The sequence below is a fragment of the Gallinula chloropus genome (assembly GCF_964237585.1).
Source record: "Gallinula chloropus genome assembly, chromosome: 14".
In the NCBI taxonomy this organism is placed as follows: Eukaryota; Metazoa; Chordata; class Aves; order Gruiformes; family Rallidae; genus Gallinula; species Gallinula chloropus.
In genome coordinates this window covers 20,264,496-20,272,613 of record NC_140099.1, presented here as the reverse complement: position 1 = coordinate 20,272,613, position 8,118 = coordinate 20,264,496, and positions in this window count along the sequence as shown.

The window sequence follows — 8,118 nt, the reverse complement described above, 5'->3', positions numbered from 1 at the left end:
TTTTGCAACACCATCCAGGGAGTGTTTGCACAGCTAGTGCAGGTGCCAGATCTTTTACAAAAATATATCCCTTAAGCAATGAGAAGGGGCTGCCACATTTAGAAGTCAGGAAGAAATGGATTTAGGTGGTGATTCCCTTTCTTTTAATCGGCTTAGCGTTCCGCTCCCAGTTTCACTGAGCAACGGGAGACACCGATCCATCTGTCAATATTTAAAGACATTAAATGCCAGAGGTGTGCCAAGGCAGGCTGGAGGACCATCATGGGGGTAATTAGCAAATAGAGGTATATGCAAAATGCCAGGTTTTCAAGTGCACAATCCAACAAAAAGCGCTCAGCAGCAAACCTGCTGGGACTGAGCATCCCAGAGCCCCTCTGGAGGCTTCTCCCTCTCCCCTCTCCTCAGCGCCTTCTGCATTGTTTCCCCAGCTGATTCAGGCAATGTGCTCCTACATTTCCACCTCTCAGCTAAGGACCTTGCCCATGCTGGATGAGGAGTTCCAGGAGTCCTAGGTCACCTTTGGGGTCAAGAAGATCCTGGGGGCATCAGGAGGAGTGTGGGCAGCAGGTCACAGGAGGGGATCCTCCCCCTCTGCTCGGCCCTGGTCAGGCCCCACCTGGAGTGTTGTGTCCAGTTCTGGGCTCCCTGGGATCAAACAGACAGGGATCTCCTGGAGAGAGTCCAGAGGAGGCTACAGAGATGATGAAGGGCCTGGAGCATCTCCCCTGTGAGGGAAGGCTGAGGGAGCTGGGGCTGTTCAGTCTTGAGAAGAGAAGACTAAGGGGGGATCTTATTAATGTTTATAAATATCTGAAGTATGGGATGCAGGGGGACATGGGCAGCCCCTTTTCAGTGTCTGTGGGGACAAGACAAGGGGCGATGGGCTCAAGTGGGAGCACAGGGAGTTCCCCCCCCAATCTGGGGAAGAACTTTTAACCAGTGAGGGTGAGGGAGCCCTGGGACAGGCTGCCCAGGGGGTGTGGAGTCTCCTTCTCTGGAGAGATTCCAGCCCCGTCTGGACACCACCCTGTGTGCCCTGTCCTAGGGACCCTGCTTTGGCAGGGGGTTGGACCCCATGGGCTCTGGGGGTCCCTCCCAACCCCTGTGATTCTGTGAGTCTATGAAGTGGCAATATGTGTTTTGCTTTTGTTCTAAGAAATAACATTCCTGTTTTCTGTCAGCCTTGGGAAGTGATTTCTCAGCTTCCACCAAGTGCCTGACTTTCTGTGTTTGGATGTATGTTTTGCCATGAAAAAGTGACCCCTGGATGTGATTGATGCCACTGGAATGTCACTGAAAGAGTTGTCAGGGCCTGGTACAGGCTGCCCAGGGAGGGGGCTGAGTCCCCAGCCCTGGGTGTGTTTAACAGAGGGGAGATGAGGTGCTCAGGGATCTGGGTCAGCACAGGACAGGGACGGTTGGACTTGATGAGCTTAAAGGGCTTTTCCAGCCTGGTGACTCTGTGATTCTGTGACTTGGCTTCTGCTCTTCAGCCATGGTAGTACTGGTATAACCCCAAAGACTCAAAGTTGTTATTTCCCAGCTGCAGATTTCTGGACTCCTCAATGTTTCCTTTTGCAAACTGTGGCTCAAAGAAAAGTCTCAACAGTTTGGAGAACTGATGAGTCTTGTGACCCTGTTTTATTTCCCTCATCTTCTGCCAAAGAGACTGCTCTGATCTTTAATTATTCCCTAAGCTGCTTTTCTGATTTACTGGAGCAACTTCAGAATGACTACAGGTGTCTCTGGGCTGCCTCTGTTGTGGGTACCTCTGGCCATGAATTCTTGGACCTTCCCATAACGTGTGTGTTTGACTCAGGGCAGAAGCTTGAGCACAGTTTTGTTCTTCCACCAGTGTTTGCAGTAAGTGAAACCCAGACTTTCTGCCTGAGCATATAGGTAAATGTATCCATTAAAGGAATCACCTGGCTGATTTTTTAATGAATGTATCCAAACATCACTCAGCTGATCTGAGGACGTTTCTGGATGGAAGAGGTTGTGCAGGTTGGGCTCTTATGGTCAGGACCAGTCCAAGCATCTCCCCAGAGGTTGTCCATGCCATGACAGATACTATGGTGATGGGCCACTGAATACAGACCTGAGATGACTCAGCTGCACCTACTCATGCACACAGAATCAAAGACTTGCACTGAGAGTGATGGGATTGTATTTTGAAAGCTGGAGAGGGGCTGGTGCCCAGGGCAGGGAGGGTCAGGCCCAGGGGAACGGCCTTCAGCTGCAGGAGGGGGATGGAGAGGGGCTGGGGGGCAGAAATCCTTCCTGGGGAGGGGGGAGGCCCTGGCACAGGGCACCCAGAGAAGCTGGGGCTGATCCCTGGCAGGGTTGGATGGGGCTTGGGGCACCTTGGGCTGGGGGGTGTCTCTGTTTGTGGTGGGGAGACACTGGGGGGGCTCTGAGGGCCCTTCCCACCCACACCAATCTATGGAACCCTCAGACTGGTGCTCTCTCCTTACCAGAGGGAAATGGCAAGGTTATTAATACTGGTATTTATGAACTGCCTCTGGCTTTTGCTTGGAGAGAAGCAGATGTGCTCGCTCAGTGGAAATGCTTTTCCTCTGCAGCACAGTGGATGCTGCATCCCAGCAAACAGGAGCTGGTTACAATCCAACAGGACTGGGAATCTTGTTCTCAGGTGACCCATAAGAACCAATTGAGGGGCTGCCCCTGGGTCCTTGGCAGGGCTCAAGGCTGGGTTGGATGGGGCTTGGGGCACCCTGGGCTGGGGAGGATGTCCCTGTCCATGGCAGAGGGGCAGTGAGGGGGCTCTAGAGGCCCTTCCCACCCACACCAGTCTGCAGTTTGGTGATTATTGCCATTTGTTTGACAGAAAATTGACCATCTGTGTATCTGAGGAGTCAGTGAAGAGCTCAGCCAAGAGCTGTGTCCTGGTGCAGCCAGGCATGTTCCCAACCTACTGATTCACAGGTGGGAGCTGCCCACTTTGTGCAGAATGAGTGGCTACCTGGGACTGCTGGTACCCATGAACCCCCAGAGATCACCTGCCCTACCAGGGCAAGCGGGGTTACCAGATCTCCCAGGCGAAGATTGGAAGTGTTCTGCCACAGTTATCTTTGAGGGGTGGAGGTTTCTGCACTCAAGCACCCACTGACCTTTGTGCTTTTAGTGCAAAAGAGTAAAAGGGGACTTTTTCCTCATACCAGAATTTTTTTAAGTCCTGGGCTTCACGTGATGGAAGTTGATGTGTGTGGATGTGACAATGTGGAGGTGAGTCACTGAAAAAAAAGCCCTAGAGTGAAATAGCAGTGCTTTCAGTCCTGTGCTTTCCTGTAATAGCTTCTGAAGCAGGGGGAATAATGGGCTGTAGCTTCTACCCTGAAGAACGTGTGTTTATGTATTTGCATTAACCATTTCTGGGATGCATAATGTGGTGCATTGTATTGCAGGAAAAGGGAGAGGAGTGATGTCTCCAGAGCCCTACAGTATGTTACATCCCCACCTGCACAACAGGCGTTCACCGGGTGTTTGCAGACCTGCAGCGTGTGACACAGACTCAACACCCACAGGGTCCCTGAAACCCATCAAAGTCCTTCTCAGCAGCTCTGGTTTTGCCATGATGGGCAGCACGTGGCCATGAATGAAGGAGAGACCAGAGCTGTGGGTGACCAGGGCTCCCTGGGCAGCATCTCCCATGGTATCCTGGCTGCTCGCGGTGAGCACGTCTCTGCTCCCTTTAAAAGTTCTCTTCTGCTCAACGTGCTTCCTTCCCATCCTATGTGTGTATTAACCTGAGTATTTCTTAATTGAAATCACACAGGGTTTAGTGTCATTCCATAATATTTCCCTGTCCAGAGCAGATAAAATCTCTCCCTATTAGACACTGCCACCAACTCAGCACATTAATATTCATCATTACCTTTTGTGTGCTGCCTTTCAATTAATTTCCAGCCCACATGAAAGTGCTCCTATCTAAGCCTGTTTAATTAGTTTTCAAGGTAGAATTTCTCTGAGACAGTATCTGCCACTTCACTCCAGATAGGATACAGATTCTCTGAATCTGCTTTGATATGTCTATTGAGAAAAGACAATCAGGTTTGGCTAGCAAGATATATTTTTGACAATTCTCCTGTCAGTGCTTTTTTTTTGAACTGCTTCAGAGTGAAAAGATCTCAGTCATTCTCAGCGTGGAGAGAGGCTGCCTCCAGAAACATGTGTTTGAGGAGAAAAAGGCTTGGCAGCCTATCAGCCTCCCTGTGCCCATCACAAGATTGTTAAATGACACCCAAGCCACATATTTGCCATAAATCCTCCTAAATCCCAATCTGGGCTTCAGGAGAGAGCAGGGACTGAGCAGCCAGTGTTTTAATTTTCAGAGGAATGGTCAGTGAATAATGGAAAGGTTATATCTGCTCTGAGTATGGCTGATGGATGCTCAGTGTGTTGTGCTGGGTGGAGCTCATAGATGGGGGGTTTTTGGGTTTTAAGCAGGAGCTCATGATAACATACATAAATGTGGGAAGATGCACTGTGTAATGTGCCTCATAATGGGATGTAGCTGATGGCAGAAGGATGTTTGGGTTTGGATATACAGCCTGTGTGACAGAGGGGCCACTTATGCTTGCTTTATTTATTTATTTATTTATTTATTTATTTATTTAAAATTTTGTATGAGTTGGGAGGGACCCCAAGGATCACAGAGCTCCAACCCCCCTGCCACAGGCAGGGACACCAACCTCCAGGCCTGGAGCTACACAAGGTTGCCCAGGGCCCCAGCCAACCTGGCCTTGAACACCCCCAGGGATGGGGCACCCACCCCCTCTCTGGGCAGCCTGTTCCAGCCCCTCACCACTCTCTCTGCAAAGAACTTCCCCCTAATCTCTCATCTCACCCTTCCCTCCTCCAGCTCCACTCCATCCCCCTTGTCCTGCCAGTCTCTGCCCTTTAACAAGCTGATTCCCCTCCTGTTCCTCTGCTCCCTTCAGGGACTGGAAGGCTGCAATGAGGTCCCCCCACAGCCTTCTCTTCTCCAGGCTGACCCAGCCCAGCTCCCTCAGCCTCTCTCCATAGGGGAGCTGCTCCAGTCCTCTGATCATCTCCATGTCTCCTCTGACCCCTCTCCAACAGTCCCACATCTTCCTTGTGTTGGGCCCCAGCTCTGGCCACAGGACTCCAGCTGGGGCCTCCCCAGGGCAGCGTGTGCCTCTTTGCTGTGAGCTTCAGTAGCCACCCTTATGGTGGTCCTGTGCATATAGATCATCAAACTGATTCCCTCCCTTGTTGTCTCTGCTGCATTTGAACCCTTCACCTCAATCATAGGAGAATATATCAGTGCATGACCACTTCAGAGCTCTTCCTTCTGACATTTCTCAGGCAGAAATTAAGTAGCATTCAATGTCACTCTCTCTGGCTTTCAGAAAGATTTATGTTTTTTGTTGTTCAGCTGGATATTATAAATAATGACTTTACTTAAAGTAAAAAATTATTGGACAGATGCTGCCTTCATGTCAAGTTTGATTGAGTAAATGCCAATGAAAAGTAGTTCTTCATAACAGATTCATCTTCTGACACAGAGGATATCGTTGTATCCTTGACAACAAAGCTTAAAAGAACAGCAAAACAAATGTCCTCGTTATGTTGGCTGAAAATTAAGTGGACCAGACCTGGATTGATCACTTCCTCATTGCACAGTTCAGTAGCTGATAGTGCTCTTTGCTCACCTTTCCTTTCAGCATCCTCCTTATTGTATTTCAAGAATAACCAGCAAAGCAATGAGATGCCTGACATACGGGGACAAAATAAATGCCAAGAATATGAGAGAAGAACATGCTATAGGCATTAACCCAGAGAGCTTCTCTATAAAATTCACATTCTTTAGCAATAAGCTCAGTGTTTACATTTACAGATAGAGCTGTTGGTGCTGGATCTCCACATAACAGGTACATTAGTTCCTTTCTTGATTTGCTTTTATAGATACACATAATCTACCTCTGCAAACTGCTGTTTGAACAAGCATATTGTTCAGTCTCTGAGCTTGAAGGGCTGTACTTCTGCCAGGTGTTGGCTGGGTGAGATTTACTGCCACTAAATGTTTGAGAGGAAAAAGTAATGAGTTCTCAGGGAGGTCAGAATCATTACCAACCTGCATAGCTGGTGGATTGTACTTTAAGTACTGGTTCTGTTAATAAAAATCTGCTTGTTATGTGGCTGGTCACATCAAGCCATCCAGGCAGGTGTAATGTGGGTGGCTGAACTTCCACTGGTTAATGGTTAGGGATCCTTTCTGGGTCAGAAGGAAACTGGAGGAGGGGAAGGACCATTTGTGAGACATGCAGAGTGTCCATGCCTTGGGAATGACTTGGTCTCCACAAGGGTGGTCTGGTTTGTCAGCTGCTGTGTCACCATCCAAGCCAATTCCTACTGTACTTCGTAGGAGTCATCTTCTTGTTAGTAAAGAGCATTAAAGGGGGTCCTAAATTATCTACTATTAACTATATACTGCATGTAATGTAGATCAGAAATCATCTGTGCTACATTTCTGAGAGCAGGAGAATGTTGTGCTCATGGCAAAGACTTTCCCTGGGGTCTGATGGAGCTGCCCATTCCTAAGGGTGACACAAATGCCTCTTTGATGCTTTACTTGTTTGTGGAAACTGCATTTCAGCTTTAGAGCCCCTAAGTGCTGTTTACACCATGCCTTGTGGAAAGGACAGAGGTCTTCCAAGCTGAAGGCTATGCATTATCTTTAAGTGGGTACCAGCCAGAAGGTTTGACGTGGGAGTCGCTACCTGTTCTTGCTCGTAGTCAAGGAGATGCAAGGGTGAGGGGCAGCAGCCTGACACAGAGGTGGAGTTCAGGAGGGAAGACAGGAGGCTGCAGGGATTTTCAGAAGTGAGGAAACCTTTGCAGTGGATGTCATGTATTTCATTAGCAATTGGCCCAAACGGTTTTGCCCTTCATCCTGAAGCACAGGGGAAGGATTCGTGGCTCCCCCGTCCTCCAAACACTGTGCAGAGGTGTAGGCAGCTGCTTTCTTCTCTTTGTTTAACAAAACCATCATCGTGGTGTTTTGGATTGAGTACAGTTAATGAAAATCAAGATAAAGACTAATGAGCCAGTAATAAGCAAGAATATAAGCTCATTCCCAAAGTTTAACTAATCAGGGAGATTTACAGCATCCCTGTGAAAAATTATTTGTATTTCCTCTGGTGGCTTCCTATTAATGTAGCATAAATCACTGGCATTAACTCCAGGCTGTTCCAAGACTGTGTGAGCTACAACAAGTCATGGGAGGCAGTTCACAAATAGGTGGTTGGGACAAGTGTGTGGCTTGTGCCAGAGCCCAGCACAGGGCCACCAAGATGATTAAAGCAGTGGAAGCCCTTCCTTTTGAGGAGAGGCTGAGGGAGCTGGGCCTCTGTAGCCTGGAGAAGAGGAGACTGAGGCGTGACCTCATTAATATATGAAGGGTGAGAGTCAGGAGGCTGGAGCCAGGCTCTGCTCAGGGATGGCAGCGACAGGACAAGGGGCAGCGGGTGCAGCTGGAGCAGAGGAAGCTCCATGGGAATGTCAGGAGGAACTTTGTCACTGTGAGGGTAGCAGAGCCCTGGGACAGGCTGCCCAGAGAGGCTGGGGAGTCTCCTTCTCTGGAGACATCCAAACCCCATGATCCTGGATGTGTTCCTGTGGGATTTAGTCTGGGTGATGCTGCTCTGGCAGGGAGGTTGGACTAGATGAGCTTTCGAGGTCACTTCCAACTCCTAATCTTCTGAGACTCTGTGACTGTGTAACCCGTTGCCTTGGCCATTTCCAAAAGGAAGCAACAGAACTTGTGGGTCTTCTGGTAACTGGGGTGTCACTATGCAGCCAGGTACTGGGCTGTGTCCATGCGTGTCCTTCACCCCTGTGTGTAAAGGCCAAATTTAATCTCTTAAGATAATGGACAGGCTCCCATTAACTCCTGGTGTGCTCTGGGTTAGACCCTGAAGGCACAATCTCCCTCTCAACACTGCTCTACAGAAAGGTCATTCCTGTCACACCAGGAATGTACAAACACCCGTTTGCTCTGGATCACAGAGACATCTTCCACTTTCATTCTTGGATACTTGAACTACATCCTATGTGCCTGATAGGTGGGTGGGG